The sequence below is a fragment of the Lagopus muta genome, chromosome 1, assembly GCF_023343835.1.
Source record: "Lagopus muta isolate bLagMut1 chromosome 1, bLagMut1 primary, whole genome shotgun sequence".
NCBI lineage: Eukaryota > Metazoa > Chordata > Aves > Galliformes > Phasianidae > Lagopus > Lagopus muta.
The window spans coordinates 193,667,537-193,684,666 of record NC_064433.1 but is presented as its reverse complement, the minus strand read 5'-3'; the positions used below and the strand labels follow the sequence as shown (position 1 = coordinate 193,684,666).

The 17,130-nt window shown below is 50.2% G+C and overlaps 1 protein-coding gene across 4 annotated transcripts in view; it reads right to left on the bottom strand.

The window, feature by feature from the left end:
* GDPD5 (glycerophosphodiester phosphodiesterase domain containing 5) overlaps positions 1-14,496 on the bottom strand; it is a 171,192-nt gene extending 156,696 nt beyond the window's left edge. Inside the window, exon 1 of one of the 4 annotated variants that reach the window (XM_048950432.1) lies at positions 14,299-14,496. The gene's annotated coding sequence lies outside the window, so the exon portion shown is untranslated. Of the gene's footprint in view, positions 1-5,895; positions 6,052-14,298 lie in introns of those variants that run through there. The other 3 variants (XM_048950402.1, XM_048950421.1, XM_048950411.1) reach the window with 3 other exon arrangements.
* Between the last annotated feature and the right edge of the window lie 2,634 nt (positions 14,497-17,130).

Below are 17,130 nucleotides of genomic sequence, written 5' to 3'. Positions count from 1 at the left end.
ACCTGTAATCACACCCGTAGGACTGAGGTTTCACTCCCACCCCAGCTGATCCACGGTTACTAGGAAAGAAACCTCCAAATCAGAGCTCATTGGGTTTGAAGATCACTGTTATGTCCCTGGTTCATCCCCAGAGTACCAAAAAATACAGATCCATTGGAATGAAAAGCAGTCATGCTCATGTAACAGCGTCTAGATGCAAAACACTGCACAGTGAGCATCCCACAAGGTCACATAATAGTCTCCATGTCCCTACCACAGCAGCAGGAAAGCTTTCCCTTTATCACCTTCATGTCCCCCTGGCTCCAAAGATGCTCCTCAAACTCAGACTATTGGAACACCCAGGGATAAAGGCAGCAGAGCCCTTCACCAAGAGACAGCCCCCACAGAGCTCCCTGCTGTTTTTGGCAAGCTGCATCCAAAGCTGGAAGTATTTTTGGCATTGAGTTCCATCCATCAATGTGCAAAAAAAAAAATTGACAAATGAAGTTATTGCATTGGACAAAGACCACCAGGAAGGGAAGGTGAAGGATGGAAATTGTTGCAGATTCCCTTTCCTAAGCCCATCTCCATTCATCCCACTCTGTTTTTAGTGGCAATGGTTCTCCAGGGGCCCTCTGTCACTGCTCATGTCAAAATGACATTATCATAGAATGACAGAATGGCCTGGGTTGAAAAGGACCACAGTAATCATCTCATTTCAACCCCCTGCTGTGTGCAGGGTCACCAACCACCAGACCAGGCTGCCCAGAGCCACATCCAGCCTGGCCTTGAATGTCTCGAGGGATGGGGCACCCACAAATGCTGAGGTAATAACTGAGCAATGCCTATCTAGTCAGCCTGAAAGCCAGGCATACAGTCCAGTCTCCTGCACAGCACCAGACCCTCACAATCCTCAACCCTTGCCATCCCCCCCAAAAAATCCCATCCTTCACATACGCCCCATCCTTCCATCCATCACCAAAGATGGATTCCCACCATATTACCCCTGCTGATGCCATCCCTATCCTTCCATGGCACTGCAGAACCACCACCTTCAAATTCTCCTATCCTCCCTTTGACAATATTGTTTGCCCATTGCAAGAGGAAACCATACCTACACTGCCTATACCTCTGGGATAGAGATAGAAGGATAACAATTTAAATCACAGCTTCACCACAGACTCAACAGTGGAGGTTGTCAGGTAGATTGCATTTAACTCTGTCAAGGATTAAGATGCTCAAAGTGGCATTTATGCACCCCAATGGCACATTTGCAGTCCTGCCCTCTCTAGGCTGTAGCTCTATTCTGCCAGAGGGGCTGTGACCCTCCCAGAACACTCCGACCACATCATTGGACCTGTATGCCCACATTTGTTAGAGCAGACACCTGAGAAGCTGAGTTTGCCAGCTCAAACCAACGGTGCCACAGCAGGAGCAGGCTGAGTAATCAATCCACCTATGGAGTCACTTCCAAGGAACAAGGCTCTTCCCTTGATAGATGGCTGCTTTACAGCTTCTTTGTGGTTCTTCACTGGGTGAATGTATGAAAGCTCTGCACAAATACTCCTGAGATACCAGGGATCCAGCAGGTGGCTTCTACTGTCAACTCCAATCTTCAAAGTGGGAAATACTGAGGACACACGTGATCCCTACACTGCCCCACCAACCCATCCTGAGGTAGCAGCACGTCCTCTATTTTGCAGGCACACTTGTCTCCTTCACCAAAACCACGGAAGAGGTGGGTGTAAAGCATATGGAGGAGTCCCACTCATCTTTCCTTCAGAGCTGCCATCACAGCATCAATCCAAGACTTGTGTCTACCTTGCACTATGAGGACACACAACCAACAGATGAAGTGTTTCATAATTTAAAACACAGGATGAACAGCTCTGTGCTCCGGTGTTCTCAGAATCGGGATGCAGATGGCACAATTAAAGCTAATGCCTCTTCTCTTTCCTCTTGGACTCAGAGGAGATACTTGCCCTGAAACTCACATCAACTGCTCGCTCGTGTAACTCCACACAAAGACCTGTTTCAAGTTCACACCATTCTTTAATCACCCACAACTGCAAATAACTGGCCACAGAATAGCACTGACAGGAGGAAAAAAAGGAGCACCTTTCCTGTCCCCATCTCTGATGGGGAGTGAGGGAACCACGAGCCTTGCAAGGAGCATCAGCTACACCTGGAGAAGAGTGAAGATTGATACAGCCTGCATAAGACTGTAATGAAGTGAATCTTACAGAAAAACAGTATGGAAACAATGGCATCTCTTGTTTCTAAAGGAACATCACTGTTGAGAGTCACTGCTTTAAGCTTAAGAAAAGCCCACTGAGGCACCCAAGGGGATAAATAAGTGATCTCTGATGCCTTGCTATGTATGCCAAGCCAGCATTGTCTCCTCTGGAGAGGAGACCTAAAGGCTCTGCCCAGAATTATATCCTAGCACATCAGGCTATCTGCCCATGCCAAAAAACAGTCCCAGGCTTTCTGTCCAAGCCTGTAGGGATCTGGGATTGCAGGAAAAAGCCTGAAGCAATTTGCTTGCAGTTTGCTGTTCTCCCAGCTCATCTCTCCTTCATCCTGTGAGAGATGTTGTGACAGTGCTTTCAACATCATCTTCACACAGGAAGACTCCTCCTGACAGAGATGCTGAACCGGAGTGGTAGAACATGAGCTTTCACACTGCCTCTACCATCTGTGCTTGAATTGCAAAGCAGAAAGGCCTGGCAAATTTGGGGCTGTGAGGAAAACCAGGAACCCTTGAAGTCCATTGGGTCCCACTGCCTGCAGTGCACAGGGACACCCACAGCTCCATCAGTGCTCAGAGCCCCATCCCCTGACCTTGACTGTCTCCAGGAATGGGACTCCCACCACCTCTCTAGTGGCTTAAAGTCTCAGAACAGGAAAATGAATTAAATAAAGCCCCCATGTTTCATGGCAAGGACAGGATGTGTTACTCCTGGGACACAAAGCTTCTCCCATATGCAGCTGCCACCTTCCCAAGTCTCTCGCCTGGCATTGAGCCTTGGGGAAAACCCAATCCCTATGTACCCTCTCAGACATCCACAGCACAGATTTATTTCAACACTCAGCCCTTTACTGCTATATTACTTATTTTTTAACAGCAGCAACGCTGCCTCAGCCCAATGCTCCCTCTCAACAGCTCTGCTAACAAGCATTGAAGTTGATGGTGCATGAGACACAACGTGGTTTTACTCGCACCTCTGTCCATGAGCTGCCTCGGTAGAGCTTTCACCACAAGTGTTTTAGCCAGTATTGTTTTGGAAGAAAAGGCATGAGATAAAGTCAGCCTGAGGCAATCAAATACATGGGACCCATCACCAAAAATGGTGAGTTTGGAAGCACAATGCTCTACCACAGCAATGTGCTTTGGGGTGGCCAGAAAGAAGTCAGCAGCAGTTGAGCCAAGCCCACAAGAAGGTGATTTGAAACCCAGCTCTTGGTCAAGCACTTGGACACCCCCCAAAAACAAAAGCACTCTGACAAGAGCTTCCCTCTCCTATAAGCATTCCATACATCTTCCTAAGTCATCATCTTCTGGAGTCTTGGAGGAAAGAAAAAAGTGGAACAAAAACGCCACAACAAATTGTGCTGAGGTTCAGGCCTGATGCCAATACATGGAAGGTTCAAGGGCAGATGGTAGACAGTAATTTAAGATGTTTGATGCCTTCTTCTACCACTTGTTCACCTCCTCTTCCCTGCAGGTCTAGCGCCAGGCTCCACCTCTGCTGTGTTTCACCTCCAACTCGAAGCAGAGAATTTCCTCTCAAAATACAAAATGGTTTGGGGTTCCAGTTAGCAGCTCCCAAGGTGAAAAGAAGCACCACTCACTGCAACCACCTTCCCACAGAGCAAGAGGCTGCTTGTGTTTAAATGCTGGAGGTGGAAGACAAGAGGAATTTCACAGAGAAGCTGCCTTAAGGGGCAGGACTTTGAGATTTAATAAGTGCCAATAGATGTTCCTTATCCCCAGCTGCACAACACTGAGTCAGTTCACATAAAGCTGTTAGGGTAGCAATCAGATGGCTCTGCTATCTGGTCCTGGAATTGGATAGCCCCAGGAACTCACATTTCCACTCATTTTAAGTCTAGCTTTTTTTGGATTACCTTGCTAGCACAAAGCTGAGTTAGAAACATTGGCTGCGGTGTTAAATCCTGTTAGCTGATTACACAGCTGAGCAGCAGCAAGTGTTTGCTGAAAAACTGAACCCAATGACTCAATTTGGGAGCCAGATGGTCACGCTGACCTTGTGGAACAGCAGCAAGCTCCTGGTTTTGTCCAAATGCCATCTCTTTCAACAGCTCAGGCTATCTGCTGCACTGACAGGGCTGACATTCCATGGAACAAGCTTGGCTTGGTCAGATGAAATCCTGGAGCGTGGCTTAGCAGAGAGCATGAGCATTGCTGCCATCAGCCCATAGCGTGTGTTGTTCGTGCCAAATCCCAGCTCCCTCCAGTCTCCACCTCCTGCCATGCCAACAGTTGGGTCAAGCCAGCCCTTGTACCACCTATGCTGCCTTCTGAAGAAACCCCTCCAGTTGCAAAAGGAAAGGAAATCAAGTTATGCTAAAACTGCAATAAAAATAAAGCCTTCAGGGTGCCCAGAGAGGTGCTGGTGCCCCATCCCTTGGAGACATTCAAGGTCAGGGGATGGGGCTCTGAGCACTGATGGAGCTGTGGGGGTCCCTGTGCACTGCAGGGAGTGGGACCCAATGGCCTTTAAGGGTTCCTTCCAACTCCAACCATTCTGTGGTTCTAAAAACAGTAAAGGTGACACTGCACACAAGAGGACACAACCTGGAGGCCATGGCCAATGGCAAGTGATTCAGGTTTGACCTCACTTCCCCCCACAACTACCTGTACATTTACAACATCAGTGGCTAGCAACATGGAAAGCCACAGGGAAGCAAACAAGAAAAGCACCTCCCCACTTTGCTCCACTTCCTAGTAGAATCAGAGACTCTGATGGGAAAAGAACTCCAACCCCAACCCACCCCACCATGCCCATGTCCCTCAGTGGCACATTCCCATGGCTCTGGAATACCTCCAGGGATGGTGACCCCTCCTCTCCTCTCCCCTCCCCATACAGCCTGTGCCAGTGCTGACAGCTCTTCCCAAGAATAAGTTAGGAGCAACCAAAGAACTGAGTTCCCTTTCCAGGTCCCTTGACTTGTTTCTGGCTATCCAGTTCCACCCTGCAGGCTTCAACTATCTTTGGGAATCACTTTCATGGAGGTGAATGTTTTTACTTCCTAAGACAAAAAGAAATCAGAATTAACTGTGTTGTTATTTTTTAGAGAGTAGCTGTGGCCACCCACCCTCTGGAGAGAGCTCCAAGGCACAGACCCCGGGAGGATGGAGATGCCTGCATAGGGATGGAGTCCTTCTGATCTAGGTAGCTGACAAGACATGCCCATCCTCACACTGCAGCAGCCTTTCCACTCATCTCAATGCATTCAAGGCAGCACACAGAAGTTCCTGGGAACAACAAACTTGCAAATCACAGTGGGACACTTGGCCTCACTCTACACCACTGCACCTTCCACTGGTGTCAGCCCAGGTCTTCACCATCGCTGCTGGTGCAGGGATGAAAAGATAACCTGAAAGAGCATCAAGCAACATTGGTCCTCCCTGCACTAGTATTCAGTAGCTGGACAAAAGCACCGGGAGCCCACTCTCCATGCAGGAGGAGGTGGGTCCCTCAATTTCATACCCCCTGAGACCACTCCTGCCAATCACCAGCTGCCTCCTTGCACCCACAAAACACGCAGCACCGTAACCAGCTGCCTGCCTTCAACACAAAGCCTTGGCCACTTCACAAGCCTCGTTACCCACGTTATCCCCCACCATTAGAAAAAAACAATAATAAAATGCACTTAAGAGGGACTTACCAAGAGGCAGTACTTCAGCACAGTACCTTGCTGAACGTTTCTGTTCTGCTCAAGGACCCGAAACATCCAGCTCTCCTGAGCCCTGCTGATGGTTTAAGTTTTAATAGGGCCGATAAGCTCCCAGCTGGAACAGCTCTCACGCACAGTCAGTTTTATCTGCTGCCAAGCACACTCGTTACAGAGCCTTTCTTATCACTACTGCAAATATCAGCAGAGATAGAGAGGAGCACGTAACGCCCAGGGAGGGAGGCTGCAGAGAGGCGAGTGGACGCTTGGTCCTCCTGACACTGTTAGCCCCAGACCTGTGACCTCATGAGCTTGCTGCTCCTCACCCCAGGTGCCCCCATGCTCTACAAGGGAGTCCAAAACCCAGATCACAGACTGCTTAGGGAGAGGTGTGGAATGGAGCCCAGACATTCAGGCAGATCTCCCTGCAGCTCAGCTACTAACTTCAGGGAGATGGGAGAAAAAGCCAATAGTGCTTGGGGGGAGGAAGCCACAAGAATTTAAGTGATGGCCCCATGGGTCTGATAATGCACTCAGCACTACCAGACCTTGGCCCCAGAAGCTTGGATTTAAGGACTGCCGTGATAAAAGGCTCGTAGCACAGCAAGCTCATGCTTTTAGACATATAGAGGACCTCTTCATTTAAGCTCGTTCTGCTCTTGTAGACACCTCTAAAAGTCAGGACCTCAGGGTTACAGCTTCCACCAAACTCACAGGCTCCATTCCTGCACACAAATCACCTTTCCTGCTGCATTACAGTGGCATTTAGCACCAAGAAAATAAAACCCCCAGGGGTTTTCAGACCAACAGAAGCCTTTGCCTTCGGGTCAACAACTCAAATCCAACCTGTTATTAACCTCTGCCCAAAGCTCTCACTCTTCCCATTTGCAGGTGAAGCATTTATCACCCCATACCAGGTGACACAAGGACATGTCACAAGCATCATTTAGGCTTCCTAAAGTGTCAATACCCAAGAAGCTTGAAACCAGCAGGCACCAAAGCTTTCCCAGCCTGGCAGATGGATTGCAGCAGGCAAGTGGTTTGCAACAGCTCCCCAAAAAGTGACCCCTAATAAAGGATAAATGAGAAGCATTTCCAATCTGCAGTGACTTTTGATGGAGTTGCATTACAGACCCAGGACAAGAGCAATGCCAGCAGGTTTTGAGAGCTGGAAAGCCAGATCTAAAGGAACCAACCTTGTCTTCGAGGCCAAATCCAAAACTAGAAGGACAAACCTTACGTTTGAGGCCAAGAGCTCCCTCCCCGTGTTCTTCTTCTGGGGAAGACTAACAGGTGTGCCCAGGTTTTAGCTGGATGTCTCAGTAGGTACATCACTCCAAGAGCTCCAACAGCTCCTAGCTGGTGGCCATGCCATTTAATATCCACTGCAGATAGCAAAGCCATAGTAAAAGTCTCCCACTTTCACCAGTTTGCTGGGATCCAATCTGCATGCTGCCAGTCTGCATGGGGTCAGTCACTCATCAAGCCCTGGAGGCAGCTGTGTAAACTCCTGCCTATAAAACACACCATTTCACAGCTACTTTGTGGTTCACCATCACTACACAAAAAGAAGGATCTGTGCCATTTCCTAAGCAGTGCCAAGCATGTCCCCAAATGCCACAGCTGAAGCAGACATGTGGCCTCTGCAGGACATCAAGGACAGTGTGCAACCAGCTGGTTACCCCATCCTGGTGCACTGATCACCCCAACGCCCTCTCCCTTCAGAAGAGAGAAGCAATCTGCCAGGCTACATTGAGTTCATGGACCTTGCTCTACCACATACATCTGTCTCCCTTCAGACTGCTCATAGCAACCAGTATAGCTTGCTTACGGACGTTTTCTTTCAATGAAGAGGAAGAAATAAAGTCGACAAGATGCTAAAACCTAATGGCCACATGTGAGAAGAAGAGCCGCAACCCCAGCACGCTGCAGGGGCACCTGGAGGGACACATCCTTGAGTGCTGGCCTTCATCTCCACTCCTCCTGCCTGTGTTTTCAGGGACAGCAGCTGCCCTGCTATCATCCCACAAGCAGATTGCTACTTCTTTGCAGAACAGAACTCCGTGGAGCCCCTGCACGGCCTGTTTCAGCAGCAGCAGCGGGGTGACCTTGCCTGGCAGCGTAAAGAGACACCGGAGCACGCTTGCTCCCATCACATTAACATTTTAACATATACAGCTGTCTTACCCACAAGCACACTGCATTCCTGTATGTTATACAGCTCTCCAAAGCTTTGAGATCCAAACAAAAAAAAACCATCCTTGCGCAAAACAAGACCGATTAGGGAGCACTTGTGATAAGGGTAAGTCTCTGCAGCCAAGCTGTAAACTTTGCACGTTAAATTAGGCTTTTAATGAGGATGAGAAGCACTCGGCGATTAATTCAGAGCTGGGTATGAGTTTTGCTGCTTTGCTTTAACACAGATTTTGCCTCCAGGAATAAAAACAGGAGAGCACAGCTGCAATGAGCTCACCAGCATGCCAGACCCAAGCAGAGGGGTAACCCACCTCCAGAACTGGAGCTGCCCACCACTCCATATTCACAGAGCATCAAATGCAACACAGCAAGCAGCTCAGGAGCTCACAGCACTCAGCTGACAAGCACAGGGAGATGCTGTATATGTATTTTTAGCAAGCTTTTCGCTATCTCTGTAGAGGCTGGGAAACAGGGCTTGCAAGCTGAGTGCAGAGCAATCCTTCCCGATAAACATAATTTGCATGTTAACAGGAACACGACTGAAAATAGAAGGCTGGAGAAACCATAAGGCCTCACCTCTGTGCTCGATGAATCTCAGGGCTCCTAACGAACCACACACAGGTTGTTACAGGGACTGCCCAGCCATCACTACAGCACAGAGAGCTGAACTCCAACAAGCATGGAGAAATCCCAACCCAAAACACTCCAGAAGGGAAAGCATGAGAAAAGCCAACCAAATCCCACAGCTGCATTCCTGCATGGACACCCTACCACGACACCAGTGCTCCCCGTTCACTGAATTCCTGACTGCAATAGGTGTGAGTGATGGTTTAAAGCCTCATCAGCAAGATGCATGAATAATTAGCAGACAGAATGACTCCAGAATTCCCACAGTACCCACAGATGTCATCACTGCTGTATCGGGTGACTTCCTACAAAACATCACCCACCTGACTGCCTCTGAAAGCTTGTCGACCCTGGGCTTCTGCCTACAGCAAAGCAGTCAGGATGGAGAAGTGGGACTCGTGCACTTCACAGATCATCACAGAATGGCCTGGGTTGCAGAGGAGCTCAATGCTCATCCAGCTCCAACCCCCTGCTGTGTGCAGGTCGCCAACCAGCAGCCCAGGCTGCCCAGAGCCACATCCAGCTTGGCCTTGAATGCCTGCAGGGATGGGGCATTCTTACCTTACAGAACCTCTCTTATGCCCAAGGAAGAGCCAGAGGTCAAAGGGTTGGATAAGCCCTTCCCACGCCTACAGCTGGGACATGCAAGGTATGTTTTAACCCCAAGGAACAGTAAGAGGAAAAATTTCTCCTCCGAAGGAGCAGTCAGGCATGGCACAGCTGCCAAGGAGAGGGGTCACCATTCCTGAAGCTGTTCCAGAACCATAGAGATGTGGCACTGAAGTCATTGGGCATGGTGGAGTGGGTTGGGGATCTTAAAGGCCTTGGAAGGGCCAAGCCTTGCACACCACACTTCTACACTTGCAGAAGGGTCTGGGGAATCCAGCAGTGCAACAAACCAGACACAGCCTCAAATCATTAAGCCCCAAAGCTCATTAAGTGACTGCTCTGGGATTAAATAGGCTTCCCAGCAGTGCTCAGTGCATCCCTCACCACCCCATGACCTCCTGGGTATGACCAGCAGCCACAGGGCTCCTGTTGACTTGTTCAGACTCTTGGTCTGACAACTTAATTGGTTTTATTTGTTTTGCTGCAGTGCTGCAGTAGACGACCAGACCATTGACTTGATTTAAGATGGAGGCAATTTCATTTATGATGGGGTGACTGTCAGCACGAGAGATCCATCAATGCAAGACAAGTGGCTCAAGAGTGAGTCTAGCAGACGATTAGCATATAAACTCACAGGCAACCCATCATGCCTCTTTAAATGCTGTATTTGGAATATCCATTAAAGGAAACACTGCTCCTCACCTTGTGCTATTTAAATCAGATGCAAGATGCTGAGCAACCTCTGCAATGGGAGCCTAAAATTCAGCGAAGCGAAAAAGCAGTGCAATGGAGCTGGTACCCAGATTTGTGCATCATCTGCGATGAGGTCTGGTTTGCCTTCACTCTTCATCCCACCCTTCATCTAGGAGGAATAATAATAGTAGTAACAACCATACTATTATGGCACTGCTGCCCAGAGCTGTGGTGCCCCATCCCTGGAGGTGCCTGAGGCCATGGAGGGGTCTTGGGCAGCCTGGGCTGTTCGGGGACATCCAGCCCATGGCAGGGGAACTGGATGATCTCGAAGGTTCACTCCAACCCAAGCCATTCTATGATAGTTCTACAAACATCACCAGCCCACTTCAGCAATTCCTGGATAAGGAGCCACAAAAATCATTGCCAAAAACACATCCACAAGAGAAACATTTTTCATGGAGCTGGTCCTGCCCAGAGGCAGATGGGGAAAAGGGACAGAGTTCCATCACGACATGTAATGCATTCAGCATATGAAAACACACGGTGTGGCAAGAAGGACCCGAGCAAGGAGAGATTTCCCATTGCCACCCAAGAAGGTCTGTGTTGGAACACCCTTCAGGGGAACGTGCTGTACCTTGAAACCACTTCTTGGCAGAGGAGTTGTGCAAATATTTAGTTATGTATAAAAATAAGGCTTTTTCAGGTTATTGAGCAATGACAGCCTATTCCACCAAGCATCCATACAGTCATCCTGCCAGACCCTGGGGGTATTTTTAGAGGAAGTGGGGAGGACTATGGAGGGGAGCAGCAGCACAGCCAAACGCCTGCACGCAGCTTCTCTGAAAGCAGAGACACGCATTGAAGTAGCTGCATCTAATCACTGTTTATAGATGGGCTGCCAAGCAAAAGCAACTGCTATAAACAATCCTTTTAATCCCTTTTTTCCCCTGCATCACGCGCCCAGTCATCCTACAGGGGTTTGGTAAACACCATAAGTGCATTCATGGTCAGCACATCTGGAACAGAGATGGCTTTTGCTCGGGGAGGGAAGGAGAGGAACAAGGCAGCGAGGTCCCACACGGGGAGTGGAAATGACACCCTTGGGTGGGAATAAGGTGGCACTGCATAAAGGGAGCAGCTTGTTGGTGTGACACTGCCCTCTCCTGAGCAGAGGGAACACTCAGCCTCATGCTGCTTGACTTTGGGGAGCAGCAGCCCTGAATGCTCAGTGCCAGCAGATAAAAGAGCTGAGTGGAAAAGGAGAAGCCAAGAGACATCACCCACCTCACAACTGCTGTGGTGACCACCAGCAAAACAGCAGCAGCCTCCTCCCACCAATAGCCCTTGTTATTTTGCTGCACAAAGAGGAACTCCCAGAGACACCTCTTTCCCCCACCATTTGGTCTCCTCAAGGTGTAATTAACAGCTGCTGCAGCCTAGTGATGCCTCTTTATGGCAGGAGCCAAGTGGCTACCAGGTGGATCCCACTGCTACTGACAAGAAGGCGTGGAGCACCTCAGTCATCTCAATCATCTCAATCAGGCACTTTGGGAGCACAGATGTGTAATTTGCTCCTTAAAAAGAAGTTTCAAACTGGCATCACCCCCAAAGTAAAGCAGAGCCCCCATACCCACTTCCAACCCCAACGCTGTCAGCATTGGTCAAACCATGCTGCACAGGTCAAGAGCTGTAGAGCAGCAACGCTGTATTTCAGAGATGTAACCACATCCTTATCTTCACTCTCAGCACGACCTAAAAACCAGCTAAGGGCTGCTGATCCCTGCAGGGCTGTCTGCTGGAGGGGCACCCAAATTATCACCACCAGTGAGCACCGGAATGCTGTGCAGACAGCATGGGCAAAGGGGACGTTCCCTATCAAGATCTTCACCTCAACTTACAGCAGCATTTGCAGATTGCAGTTCTTGTAACCCGTCCAGCAGCGTGCTTAAAAAAGAAAACACAACAATAATAAAAAAGAAAGTGACCCCTGTAATAACTTTGATGCAGTTACCCGAGATCAAGTGCACATGGCACGTTGCAGCTCGAAGTGCAGGAAGCCACCCCTGGCCCCTGCAGTTGGCTCATTATCTCACTATAACCTCCCTGCTTCATAAAAGCAATTTGTTGCCTTGCTGAAACGAAACCCTTTATCATTAATTCCAAGCCAGCAGCTCCTGAATCCACAGCCCGACGCTAAATAAATTGATTGAACCCAAACTCATTTTCTTTGTGCTGTTCGTTGTCGAGGCTCAAGACAAACATCAGTCATGCCTCGCCTTCAAGTACAGAATTCATTGCAGGGAGGAGCGTAACGTGCGGAACATGCTTATTCAATAGGGAAAGCACTGCTTGACAGAGACACCCGCTGCAAAATGAACTCTGAGCTCACATTCGCCCTCAAAGCAGCAGCAGCAACTTCCCAGAGCAGCTGGAGGGAATATTGGCTTAAAGATGCTTCAAGTCTCAACGGGGGAAAAGGTGGGGATGGGTCGGGGTCGATGAACTTGGAGGTCTGTCCCAAATGGAATGACTATGATTGAATGGGTGGGAATGGTGGGGATGGATTGGGCTTGGTGATCTTGGAGGTCTTACCCGTACTTAATGAGTGCATAATCTGTGAGTGGGAATGGTGGGGATGGATTGGGCTTGGTGATCCTGGAGGTCTTTCCCAACCTTTCTGGTCCTACGCAAATAGGTTCCAATCACAGCCTCGAAGGATTCAGGTGGACAAAGCTGTGTGGTGCATCGAAGGATGGATTCCATAGCAGTGTGACTGCCAGAATGAGACAGGACATTCATTCCCTCCAGCTTCTCCCCAGCCACACCTGCCAAGCTGGCAATTTGGGAGATGGACAGCGGGTGGAAGGCATTCATCCTGCATCTGTGCAAGATCCAAACCCAAAAAAAGCTCTTTAAGAGCTGGTCTAACTTTTGCTGCTGATGGCACTGTGTTTCCTGGCAGTTGGAAGCAGCCAGGGAAGAACAGCGTGCTGGGGCTCAGCGCTCCCCATGCCCAACATAACCCTGCCTTGCAGGCATCCTGCAAAGGCTCAGGAGTGAGCACTCATTTTCCAGCAAAGAGAGCCATCGTTCTTTTTTTCCTTTAATGATGCAGCATTGTCACCATTCCGATCACATATCCGCTATCCCTTTCCAGCCCCAAAATAACCCCTTCAGCCCACATGATGGCGAGGAATAACAGCGGCCGTGCCAACCCACCCCTAAGAACCAAAGTTTGAAAATCCCACGTTGGGATCGGGGGGGTTTTTTTGTTTGTTTCTTTTCTCCTGGCTGCAGAATCCCCGTTTCCATCTGGTCGGGGCGAAACGTTGCAGCTTCGACGTCGGGAATTGCTACAGCAGACCTTTTCCAGAGCAAAGCTCACATTTCCATTTCCACTGCGATTCCCCAACGCCCAGTTTTCTGGGCAGTGAAAACTTGCGAGGCAGCCTCAAATAAAACAGCAAGGAGACTTTTTTTCTTTTTTCTCCTCTCTCCCTTTTCATGAATTCCTTCTTTTCTTAATTTCTTTGCCGAGCACCGGGGGCAGGATAAGACCTTCTACATCTGTTCTATCAGTGCTGGGAAGGAATTCAGTGCGTTCATAGCAACAGGGCTTTGCAAACGGGGTGATGTGCCCAAAAGTCACCTGGGAGCCCCTTCAGGACATCTCCATCTCAACCTCATAGGAAGAGCTGGGTGTGGGATAGGCATGCTCCTCCAGCACACACCAAGCAGGTGGTCAGAAAACCTCCGGGATTTTGGTTTCTTGGGGTTTTACAAGCCTCAAGACAAGCCCTGGGGCATTGGGACACGGCTGGTGGCGTTATTTGAAGAGCGGAGTATAAAAATGAAGCATGACCTGTAAAACAAGTATGGCCCAAAGGAGAAATAGGGGTGGCTGCACCCACACCCTGGCAGCTGGGGGGGTCCTGGGAGAGCTGGGGGTCCCCAGGTGCCTTTCCCAGGTGGGTGTCCCCCACTGCACGGTAGCATCCAGCATCTCCCAACTTCGCTTGGGATGCTCCCAGAAGGCAAGCTGCACATTTTTTGGAGGGGCACATCACTTGGAGAGGTCACAGAGAGCTAGGAAGGACTTTTTGGTTTTTTTTTTTGCAGGGAAAAAGCACCATCGTGGTCATTGGAGCAGCTTTTGGGGTGAAACACCCAACCCCCTCCCCGGCTCAGCATCACCCCTCGTGTTCCCCACGGGAAAAGGGACGCATAATTCTCCCCAGCCCAACCAGTCCGCCCCATCCGCCGCTTTACCTGCAGCTACCGCCGGGAGATCCTCCAGGTCGCCCAGCTCCGATGCGGGGAGAACCCCCGTCCCTTTCCAGCGATGCCCTCCTCCCCCCCCCCGCCCCCGGGGGCAGCGATGCAGGCGGCGGAGCCGTCCCCGGGCAGCGCGGCGTTGGGGACAGCGGCGGGTCGGGCGCGGGGCGGTGGCAGCGCGGTGTCCCCGCGTCCCCGCAGCGCTCCGATCTCCGCTCCGCCGCCCGCTCCCGGCTGCGGGGCGGGGGTTGGGGCGGGCGGCTCCGCCCCGAGCAACGGGAGGAGGAGGAGAAGAAGAAGGAGGAGGAAGAGGAGGAGGAGGAGGAAGAGGAGGAAGGCTGCACCTTAAAACTCGGCAGCCTTTTTTCTTCTCGCGGGTGTCCTTACGGTGCGCCCTGCAGAGCCCCCCAAAAGCTGTGCCCAGGATGCGGCTTTGGGGGTTCCCCTCCGTGGAAAAGGCTTTTCCACCCTGTTATGCCCCAAAACTCCACCAGAAGGGATGGGAAAGGCTTCGGCTGCTTGATCCCAAAGGGTTTGGTAATGATGGACCCCAAAAGGCTTCATGGCACAGCACCGATGGTCTTTTCTTTCATCCGCTCACATCGTCCTCCTCTGAACGGAGAGGTCTGGAAATCCTCCATCCCGAGGGCAACATGGGCAATACATACACACACAAAATCGAACCACTGTGGAAAATCTGAGCAAATGAGATCAAAAATACGGCTCACTTGGAAAACTTCTGCACAAATACAGCCCTGCACGCCCTGGGCTGCAGCAAAGCGGGCACCCGCAAATCCCAGGGAGTGCAGTGTCAGGAGGGAAAATCCAGCACTGGTATCTCGTGATTCTGGGATGCTGACATCCAAGGAAATTGTGCCTCCAAACCTGCTTGGAGGGATGCTTGGCGTGTTCCTGGCTGGGTGGATGGATATGGAGAGAGAAGATTCAGGCGCAGATTTGGGGACTGCAGCCTCCTGCCCCTGTAGAGGGGGGCCTTTTCCAACCCGATCATTTATTTTTTCATTCGCTTCTCCCACTTGCATATACCATATGTTAGCTCCTGATCTCTGAGGGGTTTTTTCTGTTTCTGTTTGTTTTTCCTGCAGATTTGCTGCTTTCCACCTTTTAGGGCCATGTGCTGGGACTGTGCATGGCCTAATGGATGCAAAAAAATAGAGATGTGCTGTCAAAACAGTGAGCGAGGTGAGACAGATACCAGGCTCCTCTTCACTGGGACAGAAGAAGCCAGAAGCAACAGCCACTCTTTCCCCAAAAAAGCTCAAAAATCACACCCAAAAACTGCACTCTCCCACCAGAAAACCTCACCCAGGGGAAAGGACCAAAACCAGAAGATGAAAAAAACTGGGTTGCCATGCTAGGTTTGCATGGCGTCACTGCAGGCAGTGCTGCTGGGAGCTCTGTTCCAAACCCAGTTCCTTACAGCACTGCTGACAGCAGTCATTGCACAACCAGACGTCCTTCCAAGCCATCATTACCCCAAAACCCAAAGAAAACACCTCTGATGGTGCATTTTATTCACCCACTCGCTGAGTTTTAGGATGCGTTTCCATGCTTTTTCCTGCATGCAGGGGAAAGGGCACAGGCACAGGTATTGGAGACACAGAGCAGAGCCCTGAGCGTCAGCCCTTGTGACTCCACCAGACTTTAAACAAGCAGGAGGAAATGCTGCGTGCTTGGGTGTCTGCCTAGGGATGGTCTCGTTGTGATTCCAGCAGAAATAGTTCATCCATTTGTAAGGATAGGGGAAGACTATTTTGTTTTGGCACCGGGAGGAATTATTCTTCTGACACTTGAGGTTCCAGAAACACAGCAGCTGCTCCCGGTGTCAGCCAGGAACTCGCCTTTTACCATCCCCAGGAACATTTGCTGAGTAAAATATCTCCAAAAAGAACTGCAGTTTGCACATTTTCAGGATTTTTTCTCCAGCGTTGCCAGCTGAAACCAATGCAGACGTGGGGGAGCGCCGGGCTGGGCACAGCTTCCTTTTCCAGCTGCCTGCAGCAGCTGTGCAGGGAGGATTCTGTGATTCTGTCAGGAATGAGGAGCAGCAAACCAGTCCTCCCTTGCCAGCAGCGCTTCTGCTGCTAGAGGCGATGCCCAAAGAGTCACGGAGCGACCGAGGGAAGGAAATTTCATATTAACTTCAAGACTGCTCCTAGGGAAACGTGTGCAGTTCTGGAAAGCGGCAATGTTTTCAGGTTAAAATCTTCCTGATTCCACGCTTTGATTGCTGAATATTTAAGATATCTCCCTTTGGCACAGCTGGGATTTCTACTCTGTTCGTTCATAGAATCACAGAACCACTGAGGTTGGAGAAGACCTTTAGGATCCCCAAGCCCAACCCAGCACACCCCACCACGCTCACATCCCTCAGTGCCACATCCCCATGGTTCTGGAACAGCCCCCGGGATGCTGACCCTCCCCACTCCCTGGGCAGCTGTGCCATTGGTATACACCATATTCAGTCCATATCCCAATGCTCTGGGATGCTTCCATAGTCAGAAGAGCAACAAACATCTCATAAATCTGTTGAGGAACCAATGCCACGTTGGGATAGAGCAAGGCCTGAAGGTTGACGTTGCAATCTCCATTTTGCAGGAGAAGAAAACAAGGTTTTCAAGAAGCATGGCCAGCATTATCCAGAAGCCTCCTACCAATGCTATGCTGTCTGTCTGTCCGTCCATGCGTGGGTAAATCCCAATGCCCGCAGCATCCAACCAGCCCTGAGTGAGGGGAAGGAAACGTGGCAGGGGACACACAATTGTTTTGCTTGTTCAAATACTCAGGGAATGCAGGACAAACAGG